The sequence below is a fragment of the Acomys minous genome (genome assembly GCF_964271855.1).
Source record: "Acomys minous genome assembly, chromosome: 6".
In the NCBI taxonomy this organism is placed as follows: Eukaryota; Metazoa; Chordata; class Mammalia; order Rodentia; family Muridae; genus Acomys; species Acomys minous.
This window is the reverse complement of record NC_140487.1, coordinates 8,599,653-8,614,800: the sequence shown is the minus strand read 5'-3', so window position 1 is coordinate 8,614,800 and position 15,148 is coordinate 8,599,653. Positions and strand designations below refer to the sequence as shown.

The 15,148-nt window shown below is 38.1% G+C and overlaps 1 protein-coding gene across 2 annotated transcripts in view; it reads right to left on the bottom strand.

Moving 5' to 3' along the window:
* LOC311599719 (uncharacterized protein) overlaps window positions 1-13,882 on the bottom strand; it is a 49,994-nt gene extending 36,112 nt beyond the window's left edge. For both annotated transcript variants that reach the window (XR_014779979.1, XM_084785716.1), the window contains exons 1-2: window positions 13,803-13,882; window positions 4,220-4,332 (exon numbers count right to left, since the gene is read on the bottom strand). The gene's annotated coding sequence lies outside the window, so the exon portion shown is untranslated. The remainder of the gene's footprint in view (window positions 1-4,219; window positions 4,333-13,802) is intronic.
* Between the last annotated feature and the right edge of the window lie 1,266 nt (window positions 13,883-15,148).

Here is a 15,148-nt window from a genome sequence, read left to right as displayed (position 1 = left end):
TTTTGGCGGGTCTATCAGTTTTTATTCTAATATCATTTACAATATTTATAATCATTTTCTCTTCCTAAATAGTTTCACTAGTCCCTTTACAGCTCAAATTTTGTAGCTATAGCCATGTGTGTCCTAATTTTACTATTATAATTACTTCTCTTTCATTGATTTTAATTATTTACTGTTTATCTCACAATATGATTTTTCTGCTCTCTTAAATGTTTCTTCAGTTATTAAAGTAAATTATTAAATGCTTCATTTCATTTTTTGAATTACCAATTCTGCTCTAAATATTTCCTTTTGGGAAGCAAAATATTTCTTTTATTAATTCAAGAATTTTTTCAATTTAAAACTTCCTTTGATAAAGTACACAACTATTTTTTCTAAATTAGTAGCTTTCTAGACTTTGAGTGTTTATATACAGGGCGAAACAGTTGTATATGAATTATTCACTTCTATAATTAACAAGGCAGAGTTACTTGACCCTTAACATGTTTGCAATTGGAAAAAAAGTATTAAAATTCAAACTGCATATTAAACTACACTTTCTTACTTTATAAAGTATACATGTTAGGAATGACATAAAATAACTTAATTTCTAAGGGAACTTTTTTTTTTCATTTTGTTCAGATTAACTCCTGAATTCATAGAATCACTTGGATTCATCCTCCTGTATGCTGGGTTTACAAGTGTGATTACACTTAGCTACCAAGAATTAGTAGAGATAATTCAACGTTGGTGGATAAGAGTATATTTAAAGTGTATATAGGTGTTAAAAATAGTACCACTGCTCTGGTTCCTTGGATTATATATACATTCTACAATCTATGTCATATTATATTTAGTTCAGTGTTACTTTTTTTTAACTTTTTTTAGTATAAAATTTATTGTCATTGCCTGATTATGATTAACACACATTTTTCTTATGAAAATCTACTGTTTAGTATTCATTCAAATTGGACTGGCCATGAGTTATCTGCTAGTTAACTATTTTTTTTTTTTTTTTACTGTTTAAAACATTTTCACATACACAACTAAATGTTAAGCATGGATTGTCTGATGTGGCTCCTGAGAAATGCTTTTCCACAATTGCTGTATTTATAGACTTTCCCACACTTATGTGATAGTTGATGTCAAAGGATTAAGACTTCCTGACAAAGGCTTTTCCACATTCCATATCTCCCCAAGGTATCCATCTGGTGTGAATATCTGGATGTGTACAGGTACTGAGATGATACAGCAGCCTTTTCAGAGACAGTACACTGGTGGAATTATCCCTCAGTATAAAACTAGAATGTTTATAAAGGGATAGATTGTAATGAATGTTTTTCCACATTATTTCTATTCTGACAAGTTCAGAAATGTATGAAATAATAACACATGCTCATTAAATGACTTTGAAGTGAATATTTTCCCACAATAACTACATTTATTAAGTTGTTCTATAGTGTGAAGTTTCTAGTGGACTACAGTTGAGTTTTGTGTATGGTTAAATAAACTTTCCACAACCATCACAGATAGTTGATTTCTTGTGTCAATATTTTCATGTCTAATAAAATACAACTTATTTGATGATTTTCTCATTTCCTAAGTATTCATCAGCTCATCAGTTTTTTCCAGTTCATTTCTGTTATATTTCAATGAGTTGAAATTAAGAGGCCAAGCTTTACCATTTATATTTTTTCTCATTGGGCTTCTTTCCCTAAAGCGTTGAGATTTTTGTTCATATAATGATAGAGATTTTTTCTTGTCACCTTTTTCAGTTGTCACTTCAAAATCTGGTCTTTGCTTTCCTGAAGCATCACTTATTCATCTAGTGGGCAAGCAGGCAGAGGAAAACTACAAATAGATTCCAGCCCTCGGTCAATCACAGTCCTTGTCTTTGTTCCACCTCAAGGATCACTTTCATCTTAATAACTGAACACTTCAACTGAAAAGAGATGTTTTTATACTTCTCCAGGATCAGATCCCTGCACTGGCTCTAAGATGACAATTCAGCATCTATTACACTCTTGGGAGGAAAGACAGAACACAATTCCTTGAAGTTCATTATGCTTTGCAGTTCTTGAGAAAAGATCTGCAGTTTTATTTTATTTTTTAAATAATCTTGCTCATTATTTTTTTCTGTATGACTGTCACTAGTGGGACTAAGGTGTAAATTTCTACAGGGTTGTACCATTGGGCAGTATTAACTCCCCTATGGAGACTGCAGAATAATGGCTATAAAGCCTCGGTGCTATGATAATCCATTAAAATTCTCTGAAACAAAATTATTGTTATTTGTGCATATTAATAATATGAAGTAACAGATTTCCTTAATGACATTTCCACCTTTGCTCATAGTATGATTATGATCATACTTGGATCATAATCACCTCCCAAGCTATTATTTCCCATTTTCTCTTGTTCTTCTACATCACTCACACTTTATTTTAATGCCATTTTATTATTTTTCTAGTCTTTACTTACAAGAATAAACATTTAATAATTGTCTAACTCATTCTGACATAGTTTACTGCTATATGTCAAGTTTTCCAATTCAATTTATCTGAAAACAAAATAATTTCTTTCTTTCTAATGGCTGAGTAAAACTTATTACATACATTTCACATTTCTGCTGATGGACTCCTGGGTTGAGTCTGTGATTTTGGTTGTTGTGAATAGTGCCACAATTCTTCTAAGTGAATGGCATTTTAGGTACATATATCCACAGAGGATATAGTTGGCTCACATCAGTAGGGTTGACTTTTCATAAATTTGTCAGCATGACTTTGTTTCCTTAATTATACTACTCTGCTTTATTAAGAAAAAATTAGCTACACATGTTTTTAAAATAGGAGATTATGTGATATATTTATGTACAATAAACATATTTATCCATTGGAAATCTTTTTATAGGACCTCTATTTAGTGTCTGGAACAACATATGATTCTGAACCATATACACACACTCATATGTATATGCTATATATGATTTTTTAAATATAAAGTATACAATAATGTGTAATTTGTAAATTAGGTGAAATAAGGAATTTATTTCTGCTAACAAATTGATAAGTTATAATAATATTCAGCTTAGATTTATTTTCCACTTTTTATTTTCAGACTACTGTTTGCTCTGGAATTCAACCTAGTGAGAGCAAGCTTATGTAAGAAAATGCTGTTATAGTGTAAAATAATTAACAATCACATTGACTTACTCATTTAAAACTTTACATGCTCACTATTTGTATGGTGCCATCATTTGAATTTCTCATGATGGGAAACGTCAAATAAGTAATGCTGTATTATTAATTGTAGCTACTGTGATGTACACTTGATCTTCAGAATTTATCTGTCTTACAACTGATGCACCTTCCACCAGAATCTTATTATTTCCAGCACCTCTAATGCTTCATTCTACTCCGTAGGTATAATCTTTTTCAGATTCCACTTGTCAATAAACTCAGAGCATTTTCCTTCTTTGCTTGAATTCTTTCATTCATGCTTTTAAAATCTATCTGTTTTATAAATGGTACTATCTCCTTGTTTTATGTATTGATACTACACTAGTGCATGTTATATTTTCTCTATATATTCATCATCAGTGACTGCTTGGGTAACTGCCATATCTTAGTGTTTATAAATGATCTTGCAATGAACATAGGAGTGGAGAAATATATTTGGACTACATTTGTTTATTTTTGAATCTACACATGTGCAAAAGCTGGAACTTTCAGTATTACTGTTTAGGTTTTGTTTATGAACTATCTCTGTACTGTTTTCCACAATTACTATCCATCTACAGCGTGTTATTTCATTTTCTTCACACCCTTCCCAGAGTTACTATCTCTTGTCTTTTTCAAAATGTCATGATTTTTGGTGAACTGCTAGTGTGATGTAATACACAGAAAAGACTATTATCTTTACATTATTCATCATTGTTTGCTTTGTAAATCCTGAAGTACAAAATCAATTTCGTTTCTTTAGTGATCAGTGAAACATCTAATCTGTCTAATAGATTATTCATGTAGTTTTTAAAACCTCATAAACAATGTATCAGTAGAATTTGCCTTTGAGGGAAATTGATAATGTGTCTGGATCAGATCACTAACTTTTCTGATTTTTAGTGTTGGGTCCCTGAAGTTTTCATTATCCCTCTTCAATCCTAGTAGAATGTGCACAGTTCTAACTATATTTTCACAGTTTCTCATTATTACCTCTGTTAGCTACAGAGTTTTGAACTTACTTTTGGTTCTGGGCCCAGGATATTACAGCTTCGGATGATCAACTAGCATGTCCCATTTTCTCCTTTCTAGAATCTTGAAACCTTGAATATCATAGTTTCATTACTTCAGACTCCTTGGAGAGAAACACACACACACACACACACACACACACACACACACACACACACACACACGGGGGGGATGAGAGAGACAGAGAGAGAGAGAGAGAGAGAGAGAGAGAGAGAGAGAGAGAGAGAAAGAGAGAGAGAGAGAGAGAGAAAAGAAATAAAATATTGGTGGCACTCATAGAAAGTGTAGCAGGCTACCAAGAAGAGACTTGATACCCTATGAGCATATACATGATGGGGAGGAGGTCCCCTCAGTCACAGTCATAGGTGAGGGGAGTAAGGGGGAAATGGGAGGGAGGGAGGAATGGGAGGATAGAAGGGATGGGATAACCATTGAGATGTACTATGAATAAATTAATTTTAAAAAATTCAAAAAAATATTATGTAGAGGAGAATGATTTAAAACATCCACATCTAAAAACAAAATTGACACAAAGATATTTTAAACTTTTTAAATGAAGTAAATTAAAGAAAATTTCATCATTATATTTCAAGTGTTTTCTAAAATCTCAATTTTTTTATGAAATGATTTACAGGTAGACAGAGGAAATGGAGTATATTATGTAAATGTGTGTTTGTACTTCATATGCTCTTACTTAAGATTTTAAATAATAATTCCATGAGAAAAGATTATATGATTTAATATTTCTATCTCTGGAAAATAATGAGTTAACATTTCTCTTGACTATGCTAATAGGCATAGATTCATTACTACAGGGATTATTCATTTCATGTGTTATTTTATAATGTAGCAGTATTTTTAGATTATCCCATTATACGTGTATATTATTTAGGTTAAATATCTAAAGGCAACATTAAATAAGGTATCTGGAACTGATGATTTTATGTACCTTTTTTTGAATGTGTGTTTTGTTATGTTATAATTATGCATCTGTCCATATAAATAATTTCTTTGCTATTATTATTATTATTCCCCTTATGTACAACTCTGACAAAATACTTAGTGATCAGGTGCCCTTTCTGTTCTGAAACACTTGTGAACTATTTGACAAATAATTATTTTAGGCTTTGGCAGGAGAGCCCATCTCTGTTTCCAGCAAGGCTGCTACTTACTTGTACAGGAACCTAGTGCCTTCTGAGTCACAATGATGCTGATGTCTCTCTGACACTGACATTTGATGCCACATTGCTTCATATGGTGCTCTGTGCACATTTGAAGATTTAATCCTGCCTGCCTTTTTTACAGTCCTGCCTGTCATTTTTTTGCATCCTTCTGCTCTCTTACAGTTCCCTTCCTATGAATTTTTTTATTGCTTTAGATTTCACATTTGTAAAAATATTTAGGGAGAACAGAGCACACAGGAAAAGCTAAAATAGATGGAGAACCATTCCTTACTGATAATGACTTTGTATTATTCTCAAATGTAACTCAAGTAAAGTATGTTTATAAAAGTAAAATTGAGTATTTGCCAGAATATATGAATAGGAATAACAAGTCAAAATCTCTTGTCAAACAAAATAAGTGTTTCCAAATAAATAAATGGTAATATATTTTAAATAATTTCAGTATACCATTAACAACTCTAATCCCACACTTGACTTATCCAGAAAAAATTTCAAAGTAGTCGTGAAACGGTGCATACTTTATCCTGTGCTCAGTAAAAATATATAAGACATGTGCCATCTAAAGTTTATCAACCTCACCTCATACAATTGATCGAATTCTCATTAACATGATTTTAGATTACAGAAGATGAAACTGGAAAAGAACTGACAAGGTTTTGATAACGGAAGTGCTCCTATGTTCTGAGTTTGTTTTGCCAGAACTGGTTTGGCTTTCTTTGATGCCTTTTAAATGTAAACAGAAAAGGAGCAGAACATATTTGGAAGACTGGAAGAAATATGTGGAAGTCATGCCATGTATGATCTCTTTCCATTATATTGCGCAAAAGGTAGTTGCTCTTTTTAGATGTGGCAAGGACAATATTAAAGACCCGATTCTTGTATGACAACCTTATATCATGATTTTCACTTGGTTAGTTATTGTTATACTCCAGAAGCCTGCAGGCAACAGTATTCCCTGGGTTTTTCAAGTTAATTGTGTATACCTTAAACATAATTGGATTCAGTGAACCTTGGGAGGCCCACTTCTATGATAGAGCTACTTCCTAATATATTTAATGATTAGGGTAGCTACATGTCAGGAACATCATTGGCATTCAGAGTTCCTTTCTCTTTTTGTGTTTATATGGATTCATATCTTAGACTTCATTATTTATAGAAAGCAGTTTGTATAAGGACATAGCAAGAAGTAATAATTTGAAAGATGGATTCATAAAATATATTCCTGGTACTCAAAAAAATGACTCAGTGGTTAAATTACCAGACTACTCTTCCAGAGGACGTGGGTTTTGATTCCTATCACTCACTTGGTGGCTCACAGCCATTTCTGTCTTCAGTTTCAGTGTATCTAATGTATTCTTCCAGCCTCATAGGGTCAAGAATGGATGTGGTATAATGACATACATATAGGCAAAATACACTATCCACATAAAATTAAAACAAAGTAGATTGAAATAAAATATTTTGGACACTGTTTCCTCAAGATGCCCCACTGAAAAATATTTATGAAAATGTTAATATTTTAGCATTATTTTCAAGAAATATCTACCTCTTGAAAAAAATAATAATATCTTCATTCACTTTGTGCCCTCAAATGAGAATATTCACTTTACTTTGACATAGTATTTCCAAATATGCATCATTACACCAAAATGTATTTACATTTTTTCAGAATTTTGTGTGTGTGTTTTTTTTTTATTTAAGTAACTTGTTCATATTACATCTCAATTCTTATCCCCTCACTTGTATCTTTCTATTTCCCCTCCCTCTCTCTTTCATTCTATTCCCCACTCCTAGGTCTGTGACAGAAGGGGACCACCACCCCACCATATGATTACAGCTTATCAGGTCTCATCTTGGTAGCCTGCTTACACTTCCTATGGGTGCCACCAGACCTCTCCACCAGGGAGAGTGGGCAAATATGTGGCACCAGAGTTCATGTCAGAGTCAGTCCCCACTCTCCACACAACTGTGAAGAATGTTCATTCCATTGGCTAGATCTGAATAGAGTTTCAAGGTTTACTGCAGGCATTGTCCTTGGTTGGTACGGTAACTTGTGCAGATGCCCATGGGTCCAGATCCACCAGGCTTAATGGTCTTCTTGTAGGTTTCTAGGACCATCTGGATCCTTCTATTTCCCCATTCTCCCATACTTCTCTCACCTGAAGTCACAATGGAAATTCCCAGCATTTATCCCAATCTCCTGCTAAGTAAAGACTTCAGAGGACATCTCTGTTGGCTAGTGTTCAATTAAAGTGAGTATATACCATGTATATCTCTCTGGGTTTGGGTTAACTCACTCAGGATGATCATTTCTAGTTATGTCCATCTGCTTGCAAATTTCAGGATTTCCTTGCTTTTAATAGCTAAGTATAATTCCATAGTGTAAATGTATCACGGTTTCTTTATCCATTCTTTGACTGAGAGACATATAGGTTGTTTCCAGATTCTGTCTATTACGAATAAGGCTGCTATGAACATGTTTGAGCATATGTCTTTGTTGTGTGGTGGAGCATATTTTGGGTATATTCCAAGGAGTGGAATATCCTAGTTTTGAGGTAGCCCCATTCCAGTTTTCAGAGAAAGTGCATGAGAAAGATTTGTTTGAAAAAAAATTAAAATGTCTGAAGAAGGAGATTGCAAATGACATCAGAAGATGGAAAGACCTCCCTTGTTCACGATCAGTAGAATTAACAGAGTAAAAATGGCCAACTTACCAAGCGCAATTTACTGATTTAATGCAATCCCTATCAATATACTTACACAATGTTTATAGACATTGAAAGATCAGTTCTCCACTTCTGGCTGATGAACAGAATTGAATTAAAGACCCAGAAATAAACCCACACACATATGGACACTTGATTTTTTGACAAAGAAGCCAAATCTCTTCAATGGAAAAAGATAGCATCTTCACCAAATGGTGCTGGTCTAACTGGATGTCTACATGTAGAGAAATACAAATAGATCCATATTTGTCACTATGCACAAAACTCAAGTCCAAGCTGATTAAAGACTTCAGCATAAAACCAGAGACACTAAATCTGTTAAAAGAAAGAGTGTGAAACAGCCTGAAACTCATTGGCATAGGAGACAACTTCCTGAACAGAGCTTCAGCAGACCAGACTCTAAGGTCAACAATTAATAAATGGGACCTCATGAGGCTGAGAAGCTTCTGAAAGCAGAGCTTCAGCAGACCAGACTCTAAGGTCAATTGTGGCTAGCGTTACCGTCTCGTCAGCAAGAACGACGCTGCACACACAAACAGGATCCTTCTGCAGTAAAGCTTTACTGCCTCTTGAGAGGAAGGGCATAAGCTTACAACACGAAAAACGGAGACAGAGAGAGCAAACAGCAGAAACCCCTCCCTTATATAGGAAACTGTCCTCCGCTTAGGATGTCAGTCCCTGATTGGCTGTTGCTCATCGGGCGAGATGATGCCACGGGAGAGGCAGAGCACAACGAGTGGAAAATCCCTTCGCATATGCGCAGATTAGTTGTTTGTCAGCGCCATCTTGTAATGGCGAATGTGGGCGCGGCTTCCCACATCTCCCCCTTTTCATTTTATTAAGAAGCAATAAGACACCCAATAGGGAGAGTGGAGACAGAGGTCAAATCCCCAAATAAAATATCAGGCCTGCATACACAACTCTCCCCTAAGCTCTTCACCCGGAGAGGTCATAGCCTGGCCCTGTGCCGTTTTTTCTGGGGGAAGGACACTGGGACACGCAACCTTCATGCAAGATGACATGCCTTCCTAGAATTAGCTCATATATGCCGCAGAGCCATTCTACTGCAATGCTTCGCTATGCAACTCTCCAGGGCTGCTGAAGCTTACTCACTCTACCTCGTGCAATGAGATGAGACTCTGAGGGTGCAAGAGCTGAGCAGCCAGCGACTTATTGCTTAAGCATGGTTAACCATATATCAGGGGAGGTCCCAGACTCTAAAGCAGCAAGTGCTTGGGTGATAACCACCTTGTCTCTTTTTGTTTGAGCCCTGAGTTTACAGACCAACCATAGGGTCAACACTAATCCACAGCAGATTACAGCTCCAAACAATCCAACCCCAACCCAATTCTTTAAAGAAGGAGAAGACTGAGGATATCCACGATGAGAATCCCTCAGTAAGTGACAGATCCAGCCGTGTGGAATTGACTTGAATGATAGCAGTCCGCAATTCTCTTAAGGTCTGTTCAAACTCCGCTGTCCAATTCTGTAAAATAAACTGAGAGAGACTCTTTGACAGATTAGCTGCTTTAGTGAAATTTTCATAACACATAATCCAGGGAATTTTTGTTCACAGCCCAGTTGGGCCAGTTAAAACCATTTGTCGGCGCCAGACCTTCCAGCCAACAACCAGACTTCTCGAGATCTTTACTCAGGATTAAGCTCAGTGGGGATGGCCCCGAAGAAGGGAAGGGCCAAGCTTAAGTACAACTCAAGGGCCAATCAGCTCATGCCAGGTGTCACCTCCTCATAGGTCAGCGTCAGAGCAGGACTGCTCGTCATCAGATCACCAGTTACCCTTGCACAGCCTTTTGCCACATAAGGACTTGTTTATCTTAGAGAGCGCTCGCCGTCGGGATGGCGGAAGGCGGAAGCCTGCGCCTTGTTAAGGCATGGCACATCGCAGCTCTCCACAGTCCCCCCTGTTTTATTTTGTAAGAACAGGACGAAACGGGTGAGAGTAGAGGTCTGATCTCCAGAGGGCACTGATGTATGACCACCCATAACCCAGGTTATTCACCTTGATCATGTGCGAAACCCGCCCTGAAGTTTGGCCACTGATGTACAACAGAACTCAGCTAGGGGCTCGGCCCCAGCCTAGCTCTGGACCCGACCGACACCTTTTTCTGGAGGTGGGATTTTGGGTGTCAGCCCACATGCAATCAGACGTGCTCTCCAGGAAGCCATTAACTGCAAACAATGTACCTCCTGTGCAGTGCTTTGCCTTGCACCCCGAACGTGACGAGGATCAGGACTTAAAGGCCGCCAGCCAAGCCTGAGGGGACTGTCCAGCCTCAATAGCATAGAAGGCTTGTGCAATTAGGGCACGGTCTCTGTTTCAGGATATGACCAAGCGCCGAAGGAACACAAGGCAGAGGAAGCTGATAATCAGAAGGGCCATAGCTAAAGCACCGATACTTGCCCACTCCTTAAGATGATGCATAGCTTGTTGAATCCAGGAGGCAAGGCCTTCAGCGGTGGATACATCCACGCATGTAACAATGGCGGCAGTGCGCAGATCTCTTCAAACTCTGCGGACCAGTTCCCCTGGAGATAAGCTGAAAGACTCTTAGACAAATTAGCAGCACGTGTAAAATTGTTATATGGCACAGATGTAATGCATAACCCTGACATTTCCATTCGCATCTGAGCCGAATCACCTGTTAGAAGTTTTAAAAAGATCAGATGTATTCCAGCTGAGAGTAGCATTACCAAATGCTCCTCCATTAATCATGGCCATTGGTGTTGGCATCCTCAAACACTGGGAAGGTGGCACGAGCCTGCTTCCAAATCTCTGGGCACAGAGAATGATAGTTCCCCTGTGGTGCTGATAAAGGTGAAGTGTCCGCATAAGGCGGCGGTGCCAGTTCCGAGGCACGCAAGATGGCGGATTATCTCGTTTGGGCGTGGCCTCTTCCGCCTTCTTCCTCCTCCTACCCTCCTTGTGCTGTTTCTGCTCGAGCGACTCCATTTTTAGCATGAGCCTCTCAAGTCTTTAGTTTTCAGCAGCCCTTTCTGAGCCGCCCTGATCAGACATGACGAAGAGTTTCCCACTTTTAAAGGGTCTCTGACCGTCGCCCGCTTTACCGCGGACTGAAAAACTTGTCTCAACAACCTGAGAACCCTCCCCCACTCTACCACGGACTGAAAAACTTGTCTAATTGTAGTTTGTGAAATCCGAGCATAAGCTCCCCAATGGTAATTTACCTGATTTGCAGTAAATTGACCTTGACCTGTTAGCAAATCAAAGGTCCAATCCCTCTGTTCAGGGGTAAGCGCAAGGGCATTGGCCCGAGCCTGTGTTTGAGCGGCCTCAAACCATAGGGCTCTCCATTCCATATATTGGCCCATATCTGGAAGTGCGGCCTTGGCCACCATCTGCCAATCAGAAGGAGTTAGGGCACTAGCGCCAATTCTTTCTAACATTACCAGGGTGAAATTTGCATTAGCCCCATATTTGCGAACAGATTCAGCCAAGTCCTTTATTAGATTGAACTCCACTGGTGCATGGACTCGACCCCCGTTCTCTGTTTCAAACACAGGAAAAAAATTATGTAATTTTTTATGAATCTTTTCCGGCCAGAAGGAAATTCCAGACTGCAGTTCGTAGGGTGGAGGAGCAGTGGGTGCCACCCTGCGAGATGAATTGAGGGAGGGTTTTTTATTACCCTCTCGTTCGTCTAGGTGGTATCTCTCTTCCTTATACCTGACTGCCTCTTCCTCTAATTCGGCTTCTTCCTCCGAATCAGGAGTCTCATTGTCAGAGGTATTAAAGCTTGTAGAGCTATCAATATTCAATGTCTCAAGATCCTTTAAAGGATAAAACCTTTGCGATATTTTTCTCGGCGGTGAACTAGGTCCTGAGGGGGGTTGCACTCCTTTTACAGGAGGGTCCTGAGCTTTTTTCTTTTTACGGGCATTCTTCTTCCCGCCCGCTTTTTCCTTTTTACGGGCATTCTTCTTCCCGCCCGCACCCAGCCTCTCACTACGTTCGGTTTCTGACATGCTATCCTGAACTTCTAGGGTGACCTGTCCTTCATCTACTGCCCTCTTAACAATTACGGCAGCAAATATTACAGCTAGAATCAGCCCAAGAATTTCAGAAATATGCATACCTCTCCGAACTTACCAACCCTGCAGTTCTGAATCCTCCCTGTAGTCAGGGGCTCTCTGAAGGTGCTGACGATGGTGTAGTCTTCCCGGGTTTCGGCACCATATGTGGCTAGCGTTACCGTCTCGTCAGCAAGAACGACGCTGCACACACAAACAGGATCCTTCTGCAGTAAAGCTTTACTGCCTCTTGAGAGGAAGGGCATAAGCTTACAACACGAAAAACGGAGACAGAGAGAGCAAACAGCAGAAACCCCTCCCTTATATAGGAAACTGTCCTCCGCTTAGGATGTCAGTCCCTGATTGGCTGTTGCTCATCGGGCGAGATGATGCCACGGGAGAGGCAGAGCACAACGAGTGGAAAATCCCTTCGCATATGCGCAGATTAGTTGTTTGTCAGCGCCATCTTGTAATGGCGAATGTGGGCGCGGCTTCCCACAGTCAATAATTAATAAATGGGACCTCATGAGGCTGAAAAGCTTCTGAAAGGCAGGAGACAATGTCAACAGAACAAAGTGACAACCTGCAGAATGGGAGAAAGTCTTCAACAACCCTACATCTGACAAAAGTCTAATTTTCAAAATGTATAAAGAACTCAATAAATTAAACACTATCAAACCAAATAACCCAATTAAGAAATGTGGGTTTATTTAAGAATTAAATAGAGAATTCTCAAAAGAAGAATATCGAATGGCTGAGAAACACTTAAAGAAATGCTCAATGTCCTTAGTCATTAAAGAAATGCAAATCAAAATGACCCTGAGAGTCTATCTTACACCCATCAAAATGGTAGGTATTTTGATAGGAATTGCATTGAATCTGCAAATTGCTTTTGGTAAGATGGCCATTTTTACCATATTAATTCTCCCAATCCACAAACAAGGGAGACCCTTCCATCTTCTGATGTCATCTTCAATCTTCTTCTTTAGATTTGAAGTGTGTTTCAAACAAGTCTTTTACTTGCTTGGTTAGAGTTATTCTTTGATACTTTATATTGCTTGTGGCTAACATGAAGGGTGTAGTTTCCCTAATTTGTTTCTCAATATGATTGTCATTTGTATACAGGAAGGCTACTGACTTTTTTGAGTTAATTTTGTATCCAGCCATTTTGCTGAAAGTGTTTTTCAGCTGTAGGAGTTCTCTGCTGGAATTTTGGGGATCACTTATGTACACTTTCATATCATCTGCAAGTAGAGATAATTTGACTTCCTCCTCTCCTGTTTAGATTCCTTTGATCTCCTTTTGTTGTCTTATTGCTCTAGCTAGAACTTCAAATACTGTACTGAAGAGATATGCAGAAAGTGGGCAGCCTTGCTCTGGTCCCTGAGTTTAGAGGAATTTCCTTGATTATCTTTGCATTTAATTTGACTTTGTCTATTGGCTTGCTGTATATAGCCTTTATTATATTTAGGTATGGGCCTTGTATCCCTGATCTCTCCAAAACTTTAAACACGAATGCATGTTGGAGTTTTTCAAATGATTTTTTTTGGCATCAAAGTAGATGATCATGTGTTTTTTTCTTGATTTCCATATATTGAACCATGCCTACATACCTGGAATGAAGCTTACTTGGTCATGGTGAATAATATCTTTGATGTGTTCTTGGATTCAGTTTGCAAGTATTTTATTGAGTATTTTTGCATCAATGTTTATAAGAGAAATTCATCTGGAATTCTCTTTCTTTGTTGGGTCTTTGTGAGGCTTCATAGAATGTTTGGTAATGTTCCATCCATTTCTCCAAGCTACTCCATCATGGAGTAGTGTGAAGAATATCTGTGTTAGGTCTTCTTTGAAGGGCTGATAGAATTCTGCGCCCTGTTTTGTTGTTGTTGTTGTTGTTGTTGTTGTTGTTGTTGTTGTTGTTGTTGTTGTTTGGGAGACTTTTAATGACTTCTGTTTCTAGGGCTCTCCAGGTCTTGTGGTCTGTAGCTCCAAGCCGGGTCCCTAGTCACTGTCCTTCAGATCAGATACCATGTGTGTTCAGTGCAGACATCTTTTCTGGCCTGTGTTGCCAACTTGCTTCTTGATTTTTTTGCTTTGAATACCATTTTCCAGCCCTTTCCTCTGAGGTAATGTCTGTCTTTCTTGCTGAGGTGTGTTTCTTGTATGCAGCAGAATGACGGGTCCTGTTTTTGCATATATTCTGTTAGTCCATGTCTCTTTATTGGGAAGTTGAGGCATTGTTGTTGAGAGAGATTAATGACCAGTGGTTATTTGTTCCTGTTTTGCTGTTTTGTTATATTGTTGGCTGTAGTGTGTGTGTGTGTGTGTGTGTGTGTGTGTGTGTGTGTGTGTGTGTGTGTATGTGTGTGTGTGTGTGTGTGTGTGTGTGTGTGTGTGTGTGTGTATGTGTGTCCTTTCTTTTGGTTTTGTGAATGTATGGTTATTTATTCCTTTATTTTCCTGGTTAAAGTTAGTCTACTCTGATTGGAGTTTTCCTTCTAGTATTTTCTGTAGGGCTGGATTTGTAGCTAGGTACTGCTTAAACTTAGTTTTTGTGTGTGTAATATCTTCTTTTCTCCATCCATGGTTACTGAAATATTTACTGGGTGTAGTACTTTACGTTGTCATCTGTGGTCTCTTAGTTTCTGTCTGACATCTTTCTGGACCTTTCAGCATTTCAGAGACTCTGTTGTGAAGTCAGGTGTAATTCTGATAGGTTTGCCTTTATATGTGACTTAGCCTTTTTCTTTTGCATGTTTTAATACTTTTTATTTCTTTATTTTTTGTGTTTTTATTATTATGTGGAGGGAGGATTTTCTTTTCTGGTCATACCTATTTGGAATTCTGTAGGCTTCTTATCTAATTACAGTCATTTCTTTAGTAAGGTTGGGGAAGTTTTCTTCTATGATTTTGTTGAAAGACTTTTCTGTGCCTTGGAGCTGGGAGTATTCCTTTT